The sequence below is a fragment of the Crinia signifera genome, chromosome 4 (genome assembly GCF_055691185.1).
Source record: "Crinia signifera chromosome 4, ASM5569118v1, whole genome shotgun sequence".
Classification (NCBI taxonomy): Eukaryota; Metazoa; Chordata; class Amphibia; order Anura; family Myobatrachidae; genus Crinia; species Crinia signifera.
In genome coordinates this window covers 150,359,706-150,378,463 of record NC_139220.1, presented here as the reverse complement: position 1 = coordinate 150,378,463, position 18,758 = coordinate 150,359,706, and positions in this window count along the sequence as shown.

The window sequence follows — 18,758 nt, the reverse complement described above, 5'->3', positions numbered from 1 at the left end:
ACAATTTGAGGCATATTCACATAATGCAAAGGTAGATACAGCCTGTAAGTGTATCTCCCATCATCATCATTGACCATTGAGATAATTTATAATTATAATTATAACTAATATCATTTTGCTCTTGACCCATAAGTGAGCTAAACTTCGGTGGTCATAGCTGGGGTTGGCTGTGCTAAACTGTAGGATAAAATGCAAAAAGGCAACTAGCACTAGGCTAAGACAATGGCTTCATATTCAGTTAGGCGTGGGGTTTACTGGGCAGGGAAAATTTCTGCGCTTTATGTCCAGAACTTTTCATTTATTTATAATTTTCCATGTTTGAGAAACTTTTGTTTACCATACAGTAACCCATAGTTACCATGTGAAATGGGAAATATATGGGGTTTCCCTCACATTAAATCCAAAAGGGATACATTTAATGCATTTTTTTTACTTGCAGGACCTGAAGCTGTAAGCAAATGTGAACCTTACCATATATCTGTACATAACAATCCATTGTACACCATTTATGATAGCAAAAATGTTATTTGGGGTATCCAACTGCCAGTGGTACTTGCTGAACACAACAATCTGGCATGAGCCGTGCCTTATAGGGATTTTGTTTCTTGTGCCTCAGGCAGGTAAGTATTGGCTTTTCAGTGACGCGAATGTGAAAACACACTGGTCTCAATGAAACTGTGTGTTCCATGTGCACAATGGCTAAACATCGGGAAAAATCACGGAAAACTTACCAAATTTAATAAAATTACAAACGCATAGAAATATTCTCTATTTTGAGGGCTTATTTACAGTTAGGTCTAAAGTTTAAAACTTTGCTGGATTGCTCCTAGTACTATATAATCTCCTGTAATTGAGCTAAGTTCTATACTTTTACGTATGTTTCAAAACAAGTAAAAAGCACTCTTCAAAACTAATTTGCCTCATAACTAAAGTCAAATACAGTATATTGTGTCTACATTGTTTCTCAAAATATAAGACCCGTATTATAAAACTTTCAGATAAGATATCTTATATACATTATTGTTAATAAGAAAATACTTATAATATCTTTATGGCAATTGTTGTATATATATAATTGTATGTTGCATCCGTAAAGGTATTGTCCTATAGTTACAATTTATAAGAACCTTAGTGTCATATTGCTTTAGGTGTTTAGGAGAACATACAGTATAAAACAAAAGTGCTTACACGTTCCAACTTTAATGAGAACTATTGAAATAATCTCTTTGTGACACATAATGCTATGTTCTAGAATAATGTCTTTACTAATTGCATAACTAAAGACATTTATGGTATTTCAACTACTGAATACATTCATTTTCAGTCAATCAAAATACTATGATTTATGCTTGTTTATGTGTATGCTTTTGTAGTAAGTTTGAATGATTATGAGCTGCACTTCATAATAATGACAGATATAAAGTTTTAATGCAAAATATAATGTAAAAATATAGAATAGTTAGAATTATCATCTGTAAATGTGTCACGTGTAGTTTGATTTATGCAGCAAATATTTATGTAGAGAAACAGTTTTCTGTAGCATCAGCAAACTGAGATTTGCAAACTTTAAATATATGTTTATTTTGCTTATATAAAGTTCAGTATTTAAATGTAAGCATCTTTCTCACAATGTATTTGTGCTATATAAATTTCAAATGAAGTGTTTTGAATTTTCTTTAAGATTACAATGTCTTTATTAGTTATATTGTACAGTTATATCAATTATGCACTTTACCGTGTTATGTAGGAGCCCTTTGCAAAACAGTTTATCAGTGTTGTATAGTGTGACAGCAAAGTGGGAATGGAAACAGTGCCATCATGTGATACGTTTCAGTGTATTTCATTAAAAATTTCTGTAGTAGCAGTATAGAAATATTTTAAAGCTAGTTTCAAACACTTGAATTCTTGTGTTGCACTGCAAAGCAAAAATTATAACTAATAATAATAATAATAATAATAATAATAATAACCATATAAGAGTTTAGTATACTGTAAGTTATAAATATGATAGAAAAACAAGATTCATGCTCGTTAAATATATTTAAAATTCTTACATTTGAAGTGCTGAGTAAAATGGAGAATACTCCAAAACAAACACATTTGTTTTGTTTCTCTTATTTTCTCTCTCTGATCTGATCTATTGATTATTTTCTCAAACACGCAAACAATATATAAGTCAATTTAACTTTAAGTGAATTTTTAGGTTTAGTGTAAAGAAATGGGCATTTAAAAAACAAAACAATACCCTATATTTATGTACTAAACATTCTCTTTTTAATATATGATTGCATGACATACCTATGGAATTATCTTACATGTCTGATAAGGGGACATAGTGTAAAAGGTCGACAATGACATTATTGACTTGCAAAACATTTACCACCACTGTACAAGTTACCATCACTCTCAGCATTGTTAAAATATCAACACACATTGAAATGTTGTCGACAATAGGATTAGACTTCAGGGGGAGGTTAGGCACTAGGGGGAGAGTTGGGATTGGGCAGAAAAACTCACCTAAATGTTGAAGGATTGGATGTCACAGTCACAAGACTGCCGGAACCTGGAACACAAAGCTGGAGCTGCCACAGCAGGTAAGTTAATGCTGGGTCACCAGGGACAATATGTTTACATTCTAACATGTCAATATGTGACCACTGTCTTCATGATGCAACCCAACATGGTCCACATTATGACTATGTGCAGTTGCAAGTATTATTTTTATGGCACATTATTAGCTTAAGAATTGTATATGGTATACATATTGCCTTGCATATATTGCATAATATTATTATTTGTGGAATTACTTCATTCAACATACTTCCCAGGTTATTTTCTTCTGATGACCTGTTGCTCACATTTGTCGCACTGCATAATCTGGTGCAGAGTGGTTCAAGGGGTTGGCTAACAGGGCCATTGCCACTTTACTTACAGTATGTGGTTAACAGTTACAAATGCTATTCAATTGCATTTTCAATGTTTGAGCCTGCTTCTGTTTAAAATGCCCATAATGGTGGCATATAAAATATAGTAAGATTGTGGAAACTACATGAAAATATGTCACATGCTATGGGATATAATTTGATCTCCAATGTTTTTGCTAGAGATGAATTCCTTCAAGTCCAACAAATGTGTTCAAGAATCAAACTTGTGTTCCAAGACATTTGTTGGAAAAAATCCACAATATAATCAGACCAATCACTTTCTACTGTAGCAAAAGAACAGGTCATAGCACAACAGCCACCATCAAATTATAATATTCATGGAAAACCGCATTTCACTAGTTTTACACTCATGAGACGGCTATTGCGCACTATCTGCTGCCTCACTGGAGAAAGGCCTACTGGACTTTAGCTATAAGGAGCTATTAACCAGCATGTTCTAATTTGCTACCTTTGGAAGAACCCTATTACAGCTTTGTATAGCTGGCATTACATTATACTACAAGTGAGAACTGCTTTTCTTTGTTCAGGGACATTGGTCTTCATTATTATGTTGAATGTACAGATGTTGTATTATATATTAATTTATTGGGGAAAAATAGAACAGATGCTTGCTTTTTTGCTGTTATATTGTACCATATACAGCACTCTAAATTATTTGGCATAACGGGTAATGTATTAATGCTTTGGCTTGGTAATTACAATTGTCTAAGTATTTGAAGTTTGAAAAACTTATTTTTACATTCCACTAATGGCAGGCATAACACCGCATTTTTTTTAATTTTTGTTCCATTTTTTCTTTCTCTATTTGTGATTTTTTTCCGTATTTATTTTTCTTGTGTTTAGTTGTGTTCTTGCCCGGTTTCTTGCCATTTGACCTATTTAGATTGTCTGATACTCAGAACTACATAATACCTTTTGGGCTTTTTTCGTGTAATGATCCGATTGTCATGGAAACTGCTAGAATACAACAGATATTAGACATCTAGACCTGCCAGGGAAAGGGCAGGAGTCAACAAAGCCGGTCAGAAGTGACAAAATAAGACCCCTTCAGGCTGGTTATGTGATCGTCAGAAGTGACAAAATAAGACCCCTTCAGGCTGGTTATGTGATCGTCAGACTTTGATTACACATGGATGTTTCCTAAACAGGGAGAACTTCCTGTGCCGGGCATGCATTCTCCGTGACAATGGAGGACACTTTTGGACTGTCATTACACACAGTTGTGTTATTCAGGCTGTGATTGGTTCCTGACCAGGGTAAAAGGACTTTTTGGAATAAACGGCACACACTAAACAGCCTTGAAAAAGACCAAATGCGCAGGGTCGAAACTGGAAGAGTGGGGACACTCAGACTGCAACAGACATTTTACCTGGAGATAAGCATCATCTGATAGTTGACTGGGCTGCTTCTGATACACATATCTCTGAATTAACTGTTTATATATAGTTCCACCAACTTGGTAATTACCTGTATTGCATCCACTGTGCCCTGGAACATTGTTTAAATGTTTTATTTATTTGTATTGAAACTGTATCACGCTATGGGAACCACTCCCGTTACATTTACTGATATCAACAAGGAACTTATAGGATCTGCATTGGAATTGAAGTCAACGGTTGTTATCTTTCCAGATAGAGAAAGGAATCATTTGTATCTTAAGCGCTGGTTAAGGGTTACTTTATCTACTTTTGCAAATATTCATATAGTCCAATTGTGGCATTATGAGCCATGAATACTGTGGGATGAGTGATTCACCCATTCTGGTAATAAAAATTAGATGTACTCACACTTAAATGGAAACTGTGACCGGATGCCTGCCCGAGGCTCTGGCTACGTCCTCCAGGTCTGCAGATGGCATCTGGTCTCACATTACCTGGCCAATAGTGGATTCCCTCTAACCAGTAGTATCCGCTCATTACTTACTCCTCCCACTATACAGTGGGTGGGGATATCGCTGCCACCACCAGACTCTTACCACATAGCATCTGGAACCACGGATACCTCCTCAGGCACAAATGCTGATACCAAAGTACTACCTGCTAGGGTGTATGCATCGACACCCTGCTGACACCCCCCCACTGGCATTGGTTGGTTCCCCACTGGTCACGGACCAGGCTTCTGCTTCAGTAGCTGGCAGAGCGGAGCTTGGAGGTGCTGGATGCTTTACCCAGTACAGCCAGAGAATGGGACTACATTTTGGTGTATTCCTACTGATCGCAAATTGAAAATGGTCATCTTGAGGCAAAATATGTTTTATTGCTCAAATATAAGCCCTGAAAAGGACCCTCTCCTATCTCTCTCCAGGAGGCACAGCATACAGATGTTACAGTATTCAGATACAGGCAGATGTACAAATACTAGGGCTCACATGCCCTCTTTATATAGGCAGAAAAGACACTGGCATGGTCAGATCCTCCCCCTATACCTTTAGGATTCGCATAACAATCAGACCATTCTACTTGCAATTCATAACTAAATCAAGATTACATGCCAAAAGGATGAATCCAATTTCCTTAGAATATTTACCAATGGACAGGAAAGCATGGATTCCTTGTTCCTTGACACCTCACACAGGAACTTCAGACACAAAGCCCGCTTCCTGCTGTGCAGTGGTCATTCACAGACATTCTGGAGGAAACGACAATTAGCATCTAATGTCCTCATCACAGCGATTCCTTCCTGCAGTCATTACAAAATGAATTTACAATTAAAATACATATTTGGTACACTTCTTATATGATATTATAATAATACATTTGATATATTTTATACATGTTCTGTGCCTGGTGCGCTGCTACAAGCTTCAACTTACAGCAGCGCTGCAGCAGGGAACCTGTCCCAGCTCAGTGCGGCTCATACAGTTTAAAACACATGTTAAACAAGTGCCCATGTCCAAAACGGCATTGTGGCACAGAGGGTTAACCCCTTTAGTGCCGTGGCAGCCATTACCCACGTGTACCAGGGTCTCTGTCCACAGAAACATTCCAGGAAACTGTACAGTCAAATTAGGCAGCTAACTTCAGCCTGCAGGAAGCCAGTCATTCTGCCTTTAAGTCCAAGTGGGACTTTGGTAGCCAAAGACCCAAGTAAGCTAGGAATCCAGTATCCAAGTTGCAGCAGAAAGAAAGACCAAAAATCTTTGTTACTGCTTAGGATATTGGGAGGAAGCCAGTTCAGTGGTCTTTGAGTACACATGTAAAAGACAGAGAGAATTTTAAGACTTTGTGATGCTGATTTTCTGCTGATTTTGGATAGTGGTTAAGAAGTGAGCTAGTGCCCTTATCAAGGGTTAGATTTTTTGCTGTTTTCATTCAGTGCTGTATCATACATTCTGCTGACAGTAAAGATCCATTTGTTTCATTTGAACCTTAAAAGCTGTATGTGGATTCAAGAACCTTAACCATATACCCATTAAACTGTTACCAAGCTAATTACCCCTAAATTGTTACATGTGGTAAAGAATGTGAGCATAAGATCTATGCAGAAAATGCAAAATAACACTTGAGTCACCTCAAAATATTTTCCAGCATCCTAAAGGGAATATGGATGCTTTGTATACAGCACAGTGATGACAACTAACCTGCATGATAAACCATGGAAATAATGAGTGGAAAAAGTGTGTGAAATCTCAAGTGTGGAAGTGTACCCATTGCTTTTAGTGTGTTAGAAGCCCTCAGCATGGCTCGGGGAAGCTAGTCTTTTTAGATCAGAGTTTTGTCCATACCCTGGCATACTGATTCAGGATATGACCCCAGCTATAATCATAGGAAGATTTTATGGCAACTCTTTGCCTAATGCCAATAGAAAATTTCAGATTAAATAATTTGTCTATAGGAGCATTACATTCAGAAGATATCACATTCTATGTTATTCATTGCACAATGATTTCACTTATTCTGGGTCATCCTTTGTTGAAGAGACACAATGCTTTGATTAACTGAGAGACAGGAGAAATTGTCAACCTTGAGGTAATACTGCTTTTGGGTATCAATTATCCTCTTTGGGATGATGTCGTAGCCATGCTGCCTTAAAATAAAATACAAAATAAATAGTACTTTAAGTGCCTCCCTGGCCATACTGCACCCCAGCACAAAAGGCGTGTGCTGGGTTGAGGAGAAGAGCTGCTGAAACTCCTGCTTCCAGGTAAAAGGGGTGAGGATCATTGCCCCCTCTGAGCCCCTTTGTCAAAACTGGGTAATTAGTACCCCCCTCTTGGCACCCCTGACTAAAGTGACTATGACTTCCTGTCATAGATTTTGATGGGATATAAGAACCATTTGGCCCAGCTTGTCTGCCTATATCACTGCAGCTATATTAAAGGTAAAATATCAACTATACACTGTAAGCGCTTATTCACCAACAAAAATACACTGGATACTGTGTGAGGATTAATCAATCCTTGTGGTGAATTTCTGTACAGGAAAACATGTCTGGCACTGTCTGTAGGCTAGTAATTGGAATATGTCCACTAGCATGTCAGTTTGCTGTAGAGTAATGAAAGTGAACATGTTAAAGATATTTAGTTGATAAATATTTATTTCAAATAGCGTTCAGCTATTAACATACAGAATTTTATGCTTGTTCTAAATTTTATGTGTCACATTGTCATATGCCGGCTTTACATATTTATCTTTGTGTCATATTTGTATACTAACACTTTTCAAAATAATGTGTTTGTTATTTTTAATGTAAACATATGTATCTGTCAATTATAATAAGATACTGCCTTTGTCAATTTAGGGCTGAACGTTTACAGTGTATTACATGTATTTTTTATTCATACTTCTTTCACTCAAATTCATGCCTACACTTAGACTTGCATTTACAGCATTTTCTCCTGTTCTGTCTTAATTACAGTACATGTAATAATTGCTATATATGTACAAATCTTAGCAAGCAATTATGACATTTTCTATTTAATATATTTTCCTGAATGTGTCATAACTGGTTTAGTATTTAGATAATAAGGCTCATGGACTATACTAGCAGTGTCACACATCAAAAGCTTTTTTAAATAAAAGATCATTTTAGGAATATTGAATTCACCATTTTAAATGACCCTGATCATTCCATTACACTTTATGTCACTAATATGTATTTTGATGAATGTGAAAAAGCTATCAAAACTGTAATATATTTTTTATATCTGGATTGTGTTGCTTGTAGGTAAAGCAGTTTTTTTTATATAATAATAATAATAGAAATAATAATAGTAATAATAATAATAACAATAATAATAATATAGTCAGTATGACATGTGTTGACATACATGCTCAGCAATTTTCTATGTATAAGTACCAGTCACCCCCCCCCCATTTAGTTCATAAAGGTTGCAGCCAGACCATACTCTAAAACTAGGTACACAATCCATCAATGGGTAATTGGATAAATGCTGGGCTGTGTGTGTAGCCAGCCCCCTTTGACCGCTGTGAGATGGGGCAGCAGCAAGGGGATGGCAGCTTCTTTATGGGGAACAGGAGGTCATATGTGCATCACATAAGACACGTCTCCTGGACTCAACCATTGCAGGAGTTTTAGAGGCTGTTTATTGGCTAACAAACCTATGCGGTTAACAGCCATTCCCCCGTATATTGAAAGAATGGGCTGACGACTGCATAGGTGTGCACCAAGCTTTACTTTTGATGTTGTCACGAGGTTGGAGTAAAACAAAACCAAGGAGGTTTAATGACGTTTTTGTACATATACAGATATGCACAGATAACGATGAATGATAACCGAAGGCGTGTATAGTAATAAGAGTTCAATGTTAAAAGTCACTGGAATAGATGAATAGCACAGATGACAAGGATACTTGCTTGAGTTACAGTAGTAGTAACCGATGGTTGAGATCAGGATCGTCTGGAACCGATGGTGAGTATCGGAGTTGGCTGGAACTGATATAGGATAACAGGGTAAGCTGTAACTGAGTGTGAGTATAACAAGACTCAGCTGGAAATGAGCAACAGGCAACAGTTGGAACTGGCAATGTTAAAAGTGATGTCAGCAATCGATGATGGTGGATAATGATATGCAAGTTTGACAGTGGCAGTAGAGTACAGAGCTGGTCAAGTTTTATTTCAAACAGAATTAATTGGATAGGAAAGGTTTGTGCAGGTTATGTGGGTGGTTCTGGAATTTGATAAGCTTGACGTGAGTTTTCAGGGAATGGTTGAAAGTTGGAAGACTGAGGATATTCTTATAGTGCATGTGAGGACATTTCACAAACAAGGTACAACCCAAAGAAATTCCCGCAATTGTGAATGGTAGCAGGTAATGCGTGTGGATGAGAGATGTAGAGCGAAGAGCTCAATTTGGGAGATATTTTGAGATAAGTGACGAGATGTACAGTAGGTTGGTGTAGTTTGGCTTATGGCCTTGTGTGTAATTAAAAGTATACAACATAGATCAACATCTTAATTGCACTCATTTGCTATAGTTACTGTGCAAATAGCACTATATAAGTTACATGACTCTTAAAATTGTAAATTTGTATTTCAAGTAGAATTTTATAGACAAAATCACTTTTCTAACATAATATATTGTTACTTTTATCATGTTTATAGAATGTAAAATGTATATGGATGGTCCATGCAGACATTGAGATCTAGCATATCATATTAATTCTTGCAATGTTTTAGACTCGAAAAGAAAGGGGTGTTGAGCTGCGCTTGATATAACTTTGTAAAAAGTGAGGTAATGAAACCTGTAAAGTTGGGTGAAAAAAATGAGGGATTGGTTGATCTAGTACAAAAAGATTTAATGTCTAAAATACATATAGCCAGAATACATTGATAATTCTCTAAAATCACATAAAATTCATATCTCACCAACCAAACTGGGGAAAATGTATGGCCCGGAGAGTCCCAAGAGTCCTGTATAGGGCTGAGATGTAAATCGTCCTGTATGGAGCTGCAATGATATGCCCAATTGAAGCAGTAGGGAGGGAGGACCAGATGTAAGAATAAGGAGCGGCTTAAGTTGACAGGGATTGCCGACTCCCTCCGCTGGATGGACTGGAGCGGGATGGGTCCTCTACCTCTACCTTACTGTAAGAATTTGTAATCCAAATGGAACCAGTGGAGGTGGTATTACCGGACTGGGATCTGTGCGTGGCCCAAGGGGACCCCCAGGTCCTGGTGAGGCGTGATGGTTGTCTCCAATGTAGCAGATGGTGGGGAGGACTTGAAGATGTTGATAAGGAGCGGCCCAGGATGGCACAAATAACCGACTCCCTCCGCTGGATGGAATAGAGCGGGATACAGTCCTCGACCTCAACGTATCCTCTGACAAAGCTGCCTGGAGCAGCGAAACCGGTCAGGACTCAGGTTTCTATCTCCTTCCAGAATACCAAACTGGTACCCCTAAAGAACCCGGAAGTGCTTATTTGTGCACACATTTACCACCCTTTGTCCAATTGGACCACCAAGTCCTAGCAGCAAGGTTGAGGTCGAGGACTGTATCCCGCTCTATTCCATCCAGCGGAGGGAGTCGGTTATTTGTGCCATCCTGGGCCGCTCCTTATCAACATCTTCAAGTCCTCCCCACCATCTGCTACATTGGAGACAACCATCACGCCTCACCAGGACCTGGGGGTCCCCTTGGGCCACGCACAGATCCCAGTCCGGTAATACCACCTCCACTGGTTCCATTTGGATTACAAATTCTTACAGTAAGGTAGAGGTAGAGGACCCATCCCGCTCCAGTCCATCCAGCGGAGGGAGTCGGCAATCCGTGTCAACTTAAGCCGCTCCTTATTCTTACATCTGGTCCTCCCTCCCTACTGCTTCAATTGGGCATATCATTGCAGCTCCATACAGGACGATTTACATCTCAGCCCTATACAGGACTCTTGGGACTCTCCGGGCCATACATTTTCCCCAGTTTGGTTGGTGAGATATGAATTTTATGTGATTTTAGAGAATTATCAATGTATTCTGGCTATATGTATTTTAGACATTAAATCTTTTTGTACTAGATCAACCAATCCCTCATTTTTTTCACCCAACTTTACAGGTTTCATTACCTCACTTTTTACAAAGTTATATCAAGCGCAGCTCAACACCCCTTTCTTTTCTTGTTCATTCAGTACAGGACTAACTATCCTGTCCCAGAGCAGCAGCTAGGGAAACACAGCTCCAGCCAGGCGCACCTGCACCCAGACCCACTCTGTGTGGTCAGGGTCACCACCACCCCTTTTTCTAATGTTTTAGACTCGGATGCTGGTTTGGCTACATTGACACTCAGGTATCATGCAACTTACTTGCATAAGACAAAAGCATGGTTTTGTTTTACACATTGGTGATCAAGAAAATATTAAAACTAAAATTGGTCACATCCCTTTTTTGGTGCTGGTTTGTTGACAAGATTAACATGTTACTTCCAGAATGTTACCCAGATTGCCAAAATAAATATCTGCGTTACATAACTAAGCTAAGCTACAGAACTAATCTAATACTAAGAAATATTAAAATACAAATCACCCAGGCATGAGATACTTGGATTCATAGTTGTGCTGTAGTTGAATCTACCCACAGCACTAAGTTTTTCTGGACTAATATAAAAAATAATAAGTCACACCATGTTGAGTTTGCTGATTTAAAGTAAGAAGAGGTTTTAAGTGAGTTATAAACTACTAAATTTATGAAATTTAAAAGTCAATCTATGCAAATAATACTGTCTTCAACACCAGTAGTACTTTTTGACTTAATGATGGTAATTTATTTTCAGACACTTGATTTTAAAATTGCACTTTCCAAAATTGGCCCAGAATCCAATTGTTTAATAAGAGATGATAAATATTTAGTACTGTTAATGATTCAGGTGGTATTACCATCTGCTGTGAAACCAGAGAAGCCTATTGGACAATCTGAAGTCACAGATTAGCATAAACTCAGCATGATGAAGACACATAAATTTAGTAACAAAATGATTAACCACATTCTTTTTATGACATTCTCTGACCCTCAAATGGCTGAGGCAAGAAATATAATTTACTGTGTCTAAAAATAATTATATTTTTGCTTTTCTAAATGCTTATTGGACTTGTATTTTGGCAATCTCTGTATCTCTATGTATTTATAAAGAAACATCCCTTCCAGCACAACAGAAAGGCATAAGCATGGTGAAAAGATGATCCCACATACAAACCAATATACATAATCTTTTGATCAGGTATACAGATAAGCCTGATTGTAATCTAATCCATTAATTAATTATTTATTTATTACCAGTTATTTATATAGCACAAACATATTCCTCAATGCTTTACAGAGATAATATTTGAACAGTCACATCATTTCCTGCACCAGCGGAGTTTACCATCTATATTTCCTGCCACATGTACATGCACGCACGCACGCACGCACGCATGCACACACACACATTCTAGGGTTAATTTGTTAAACTACCAGTATATTTTTGGATTGTGGGAGGAAACCGAAGTACCTGGAGGAAACCCACACAACCACGGGGAGAATATGCAAATTCTGCCATAGTGGGAATCGAACCAATGACCTCAGTGCAGTAAGGCAGTAATGCTAACCATTACACGGACTCTAATGTATTAGCAGCCTCTTGTCACTAGTCACCCTAAGACCACGCCAGCAGCAGTACGAGCTGACAGTGGCACAGGGTTGGACTCAAAGACATACGGCAACTGAAATCCTGTTTGCGGCACTTGTCCCTAGGACAGGGAGTGCGCGCCGATAGCTACCTGTTATACGGAGAACGGACGGCTCCCCGCTAGCTGTACGCGACCATAGTATCAGGTCGACAGCACGGGGTTCTACCTAGTACCTGTGATACTATTGTTACTGTTACCACCAGCCTCTCCTTTTGGGGGAATCATTGCATACCGTCCATATAGGGCAGGTTTAAGCTGTACTGGTTAAAGAGTCTCCCTGCGACCGCAACTATAAGCTATATTCTCAATAAACGGCGTAAGGAAATAACTCCACACCATCAGCTTAATTAATAACCCTAGCCCAGGTAGCAATGTTTATCCGGGCATTGAATTGATTCACTAGCAGTAACCCATACATATAATAGAGGTGCTGCATCACCCTAAAAACCCGCTCTGTAAGCACTGATTTAATAGTGACCTCAGACGGAAAGGGGTAACCGATTAGTGATATTACTGCATTTCTGTGATAACACACAGCTCAATTGTATTATCAATATACAAATAATACAAACAGCACCACGCCAGATAAACTGGTAATTAATTGAGCTAATTAATTCAATCTCAACCAATTGAGTACCAAACACCGCATCCAAGTAGCTAACAGACAGGCTGTTACATTTGTATATAGAACACAAACCTATTTAAGATTGACACACTTCTCTCCTCAAACAATTGTTTAAAGGTCAAGAAGGAGAAAGCTAGTAGTGTAATTGATAATATTGAATAGAGGGAATTTGCTCCGGGAACTCGCACGTGCCTTTTAATAGCACACTTTTTCACTTGTGTTAATGTTATTTGTTGTTTGTCATATTTCGTGTTCTTCACTTTTAAAATAAAAATAATAAAAGGTAAATTTGATGACTCTTTTCTATAAATGGTGCACCACCATATGACAATCCATTCTCTTTTCTGTAAAAATCTCATTACACGGTTTATGCTGTTCCAATTTTTGTATACTGTAATTCAGTTCTTATAGAGATATGAAGTTATTCAGTGACCAATATTGGTCCATTTTGTTAACACTGCTGTTGATATTGCAAATTGTATGGCCATCAGAAAAATTTAGATTAGAAGGACAGGGCATAAGTATGCAAAGGCTATTCATGTCGTAACCACACAATTTATGAAGCTGGTTCTTTAGTCTTATTGCTGCCCTGTGCTGATTTTGGACCTCAGGATGATTAACATTTTTCAAATACTGTACCTCATTAAAACGTTGACAATAGTTGCAAAACTATATATTTTATAAAGGTTTACTGAAATACAGTTTCTTAACTTGTAGCTAAATATAATGTATCACCTCGATACAGTGTTTCCCAAATGTATCCCATGGAATAGAAATGACACAATGTCAAAATAATTGCATATACTATGCACATGTAAATGGAAATTCATGTAGAACAGGGATGGGGAACCTTCGGCCCTCCAGCTGTTGTTGAACTACACATCCCAACTTGCACAGCAACAGTTTTAGGCTTGCCAAATAGCAAAACTGTGGCAAGGCATGCTGGGATGTGTAGTTCAACAAAAGCTGGAGGGGCAAAAGTTCCCCATCCCGATGTAGAAGTTTGTTCTAACTATTGTATTTAAAAAAGACACAAAATACTTAAAACATTAAATAAAAGCTTGTATTAAAAAATATGAAAGTTATTGGTTTGCATCAAAGGATCTTCCATCCAAACTATCACAATCAGATAAAAAAATGGTCAAAATGCCAACAGCGGCATCCAGATGTTCAAAATACAGACTAATGGGTTTTTTAGTGGAGTATGTTAGTAAAGTTCCTGCAGTTGTACAGTACAAATGCATAACATTGCACAGGGCCAGCAAAATGCCATACTCCTCTACTACTCAAAAAAAGAATAAAAAAAATAAATAAATAAGTTGTAAAACACATTGAAAGCTGCTCAATCAAATTAAGGGTTCCAGCCATCCTAGGGTAATACAGAAGTGGGCATTTTTTTTACCTAAGTGCTCGGCTCATTACCAGCGGATATGTACTCGTTTCCAGTAGTTATGTACTTGTTGCGACAGGATATGTGCTCATTGCCAGGGGTTACTTGCTCATTGCCTCGAGTTACATATGCTTGTTGCCAGAGGTTACATGCTCGTTGCCAGGGGGTTACATGCTCATTGCCAGGGCGTTACTTTTCCCTGACTGATGCTATCGGTCTAGTAGGAGCTTTATTGTTTGCCTCTAGAAGGCGGCGTCCATTTTTCGGAGGTAATTTTTGCAGATTCCATTCCACCTGCTAACATGCAACGGTCAACATATAAAAAATATTGTCACAAGCAAATATTGTTCACACATGAAAATGTTTTTGTTTGTTTCAATTTGTAGATTTCATAAAGTGTACTTCAAATGAATGTACCGCATCCCATTTACTCACCATGCGTCCAGTTGTGAAACACATTGAAAGCTGCTCAATCAAATTAGTAATGCCGATCAGGTGCCGAAAGGGAGGAGGTTGTTCTAGACAAGGAAGTGTTTTCTAGTTAAAAAAAATTTGTAAACCTTTACATCGACATTTTGCTTTTGTCGACCTTACGTCTATGTTAATCTAGTGCATGTTGACCATATGGTTTTGACCTACTGTATGTTGACCTAGACAATGTCAACCTATTGACCGGAGACCTAACAGATCACACTGCACAGGCTTGTCACTTCTCCTCTCTCTGCTCTCCAGCGTGAATCACATAACGCTCTAATCAAAGTTATAAAAACCTTTTTAACTCTAATTCTGCAGCTTAATCTCATTTTAATCAACTAATTTAGCAAATGCCACGAAACAACAGACTTAGATGTCTCAAGATACCAGGGACATAAGTCAGAGATGGTGCTTTTTACAATCAGCAGTGCCAAGGGGGGGGGGGGGGGGGTAGTGAGTACCATTTACCTAAAGACTACCTACAGGAAACACTTATATTTCATTTTCTAATTTAACTCATTAAGGTCAATGGTGCATTATTTAAAAATCTGTCTTGCTTCCACCTGTAACATTTTCTTCTCAATGTCACCACCCCTATCTAACACTAGCTCATGTTCAGTTAACATACAAATAAGAATTACCATTTCAGAAGCAGATTCCATGAAGTGCCATGCTACTGGTTTATCACTTATGGCTACTGTATTTCACTGTTTACATTCACCACTCTCTCAAGGAATCCTCGTGACCTTTTTTCAGTGTAGTAGAGGAAACAGGGGCACATTAATGACAAATGCTGACATACAGGACACAGTGTGTAAGCCAAATCTATTTGCCAATATGTGGGTGTGCAAATTCCTTGACTATCACCATCCCATTATATGAATTTGTGTTTGTCATTTTAATTTCCAATAAATACTATACAATATATGGTATTTGTTCTTTTTTTGGAAAATATCAGGAGTGATCGGTAATAATTTGACCCCCATCTGTAAAAGAGACCTAATTAGAGACATATTGCTGTAATCTAATTCTGAGGCGGAGAAGAGAAGGCATATGGTAATTTATCAGGAACGTGCATTTCTGTCTTTTCTGAATCGAGCCTCACTGTGGTGATACTCAGTTGTTAAGGTGGAGAAGAGGAGACACACAGTGATTTCCAGGGGAGTAAAGGACTCTTGATACTGGATTAGGGACCACACCACTTGTATTTTATATGTTTGTATGTATGTTTTAATGCAGTGTACCCTGCAGTGTATACAGGTTGAGTATCCCGTATCCGAGTATCCGTTATCCGAATTATTCCGAAAACCATACATTCCAGAAAGTGAAAAAAAAATATTTTTTTTGCTAAAAACTCACTGGTGACATTTGTAACAGCACTACTGGTGACATGATATGTAACTGGCACTATATATGTGCAAGAAAATGATTGCTTGGCATTCAAAGTCAATATCTGAGATAGTACACAAATTTTGTTTCTTGTTTTGAAACCTTGTTTTTTGAACAAATAAAATATATTTGTTTGTATTTTATGTGGTAATAAAATATATTTGTGTGTATTTTATGTGTTTATACAGCATACATGCAAGATACTTCAAAATACATAATTGAAATATTAAAATATTCCGAAATACGGAATAATCCGTTATCCAAAATTCTCCTGGTCCCGAGCATTTTGGATACGGGATACTCAACCTGTATTTTAATGCAGTGTACCCTGCATGTATGTTTTAATGCAGTGTACCCTGCATATCCAAAGCAACCAGATTTGTTTTGCCGGAGCAATGTAGTGCTTGTTTGCAAAAGTTTCTCAATGGGTGGTGACATTAGATGAATGCACTTTTTGCTGCTAACATTGGAGAGTGGCCTATTTCTGCACTTCCCTCATGTGCTTTTCCAACTCTTACTTAAACTATCATCTACTCCATACTCCCTTTGTTATCATCTAATTCCTTGGTTTTCTGACACCCTGATACTAATTCGGTATCAGTTGCAATGTAGCTAAGTTTATATACCATGTATGTGTCTTAAATAGTTTTGATCTGTGTTCTTGCTTTGCCTATTTGTTTATGTGCTCTGCAATTCGGAGCTGCGGATCATTTGGGGCGACATATAAAGGATAATAATGTATTTTTGGACAAGGTCATACAGACATATATCCATATTACTCTGTTCCAAATGACATACTGTATTACCAAGCTTCCAGTGCTCATGAACACTTAGGGGGTAATTTACTAAGATGCGAGTTCTATTTCACATGGGATGTTGCTATGGACAACCAATCAGGTACAATCTATTATATTCTAGAAGGTGCTAAATAAATACTATAAGAAGTAGATTCTGATTGGTTGCCCATAGCATCATCCCATGTGAAATAGAACTCCCATTTTAGTAAATTTCTCCCTTAAGAGTAGTAACAACATTTTCACAATGGCTGCTTCTAGGATTTTAAGTTTTCCTGCTATGTTTTCCTACAATAAGCATTCAACTTAAAACCATGTGGTTCTCAAGAGTTTTGGTAAAAAGAAACATTAGTGTGAGGTTTTTTTTTAAAGCATTAGCCTACATCCACATTGATTATATGCTTCTTCCAATGTTTTATTTTTAACCATGTAATTTTTTTTATCTGTCAGATTGCTTGAGATTAATTTATTCAAGCTCAATTAAATTGGCATTTGGCTTCTCAGGCCCTCTGCAAATATAGAAGGACTATACTTAGATCAGTTGTACAAAACTTGGCTTTTTGCAGACTATTCTAAAAAGAAAATTGATCACTCTTTACAATGAAATATTTGTGACTGAAACTTTTGTTTGAAATAATTTTATATTGTTATTTATTTTTATTTTTATTTATACGATAATCAACTATAAAACGTCAAAATATGTTACTGCTGTTATGTGGCTTTGACTATACAATATCTCTCTCTCTCTCTCTCTTTCTTTCTCTCTCTGCCTGTTTGTCTGTGTGTATGTACTTTAATATACCCATACGCTACACAAAAAGCAACATTTAAACATATCTATAGTTATTGTAGCTAAAGGACATGACTTTAGTGCCATGCTTAGCCAAGATAAAGGATTTGATACTTATCCAAATGATGTGCGTAAAACATTGTGTGTATTGCTCCTGCATTCACCAGATAAATGTATGTTATACATAATCTCTTTCTGCATCCCACTTCTCTGTCTTACATTTATACAATAGACATGAAATTCATCCCTACTATACTTACATAATGAATGGGCTTCTCCAAGCATAAAGTCAATGAAATAGGAGTTTTAGAATGTTTTGTGGATTCACAAAGAAGATGTGCTGCTGTGCTGTATTGAAGTTAAACTTTAATTACATATTCACCTTTGATAATACTATATGAACTCTTTTGTTATACACAATGTATCATACAATTAAAGTATATATCAGAGCAGTGTCATGTATTTTGTCATACTGTACTACATTTGTGCAAATAAAGAGAACAGCTGTAAATAGGATAGGTGTTTTTGTGATTCAACTTTTCAGCAGTAAAATAAATGTAAAAGTACAAAGAAAATGAATTATTTTTTGATATGCTCAACTTGCTCTGAGTAAGAAGACATTTCCCAAACTTATCTTAACTGTCCTAGAAACTCTGATGTGTTTTCTTTCATGTTAAGATTCAATGTACTGTATCCTATATAAGTTTTGTGAGGTCAGCAATAATTCAA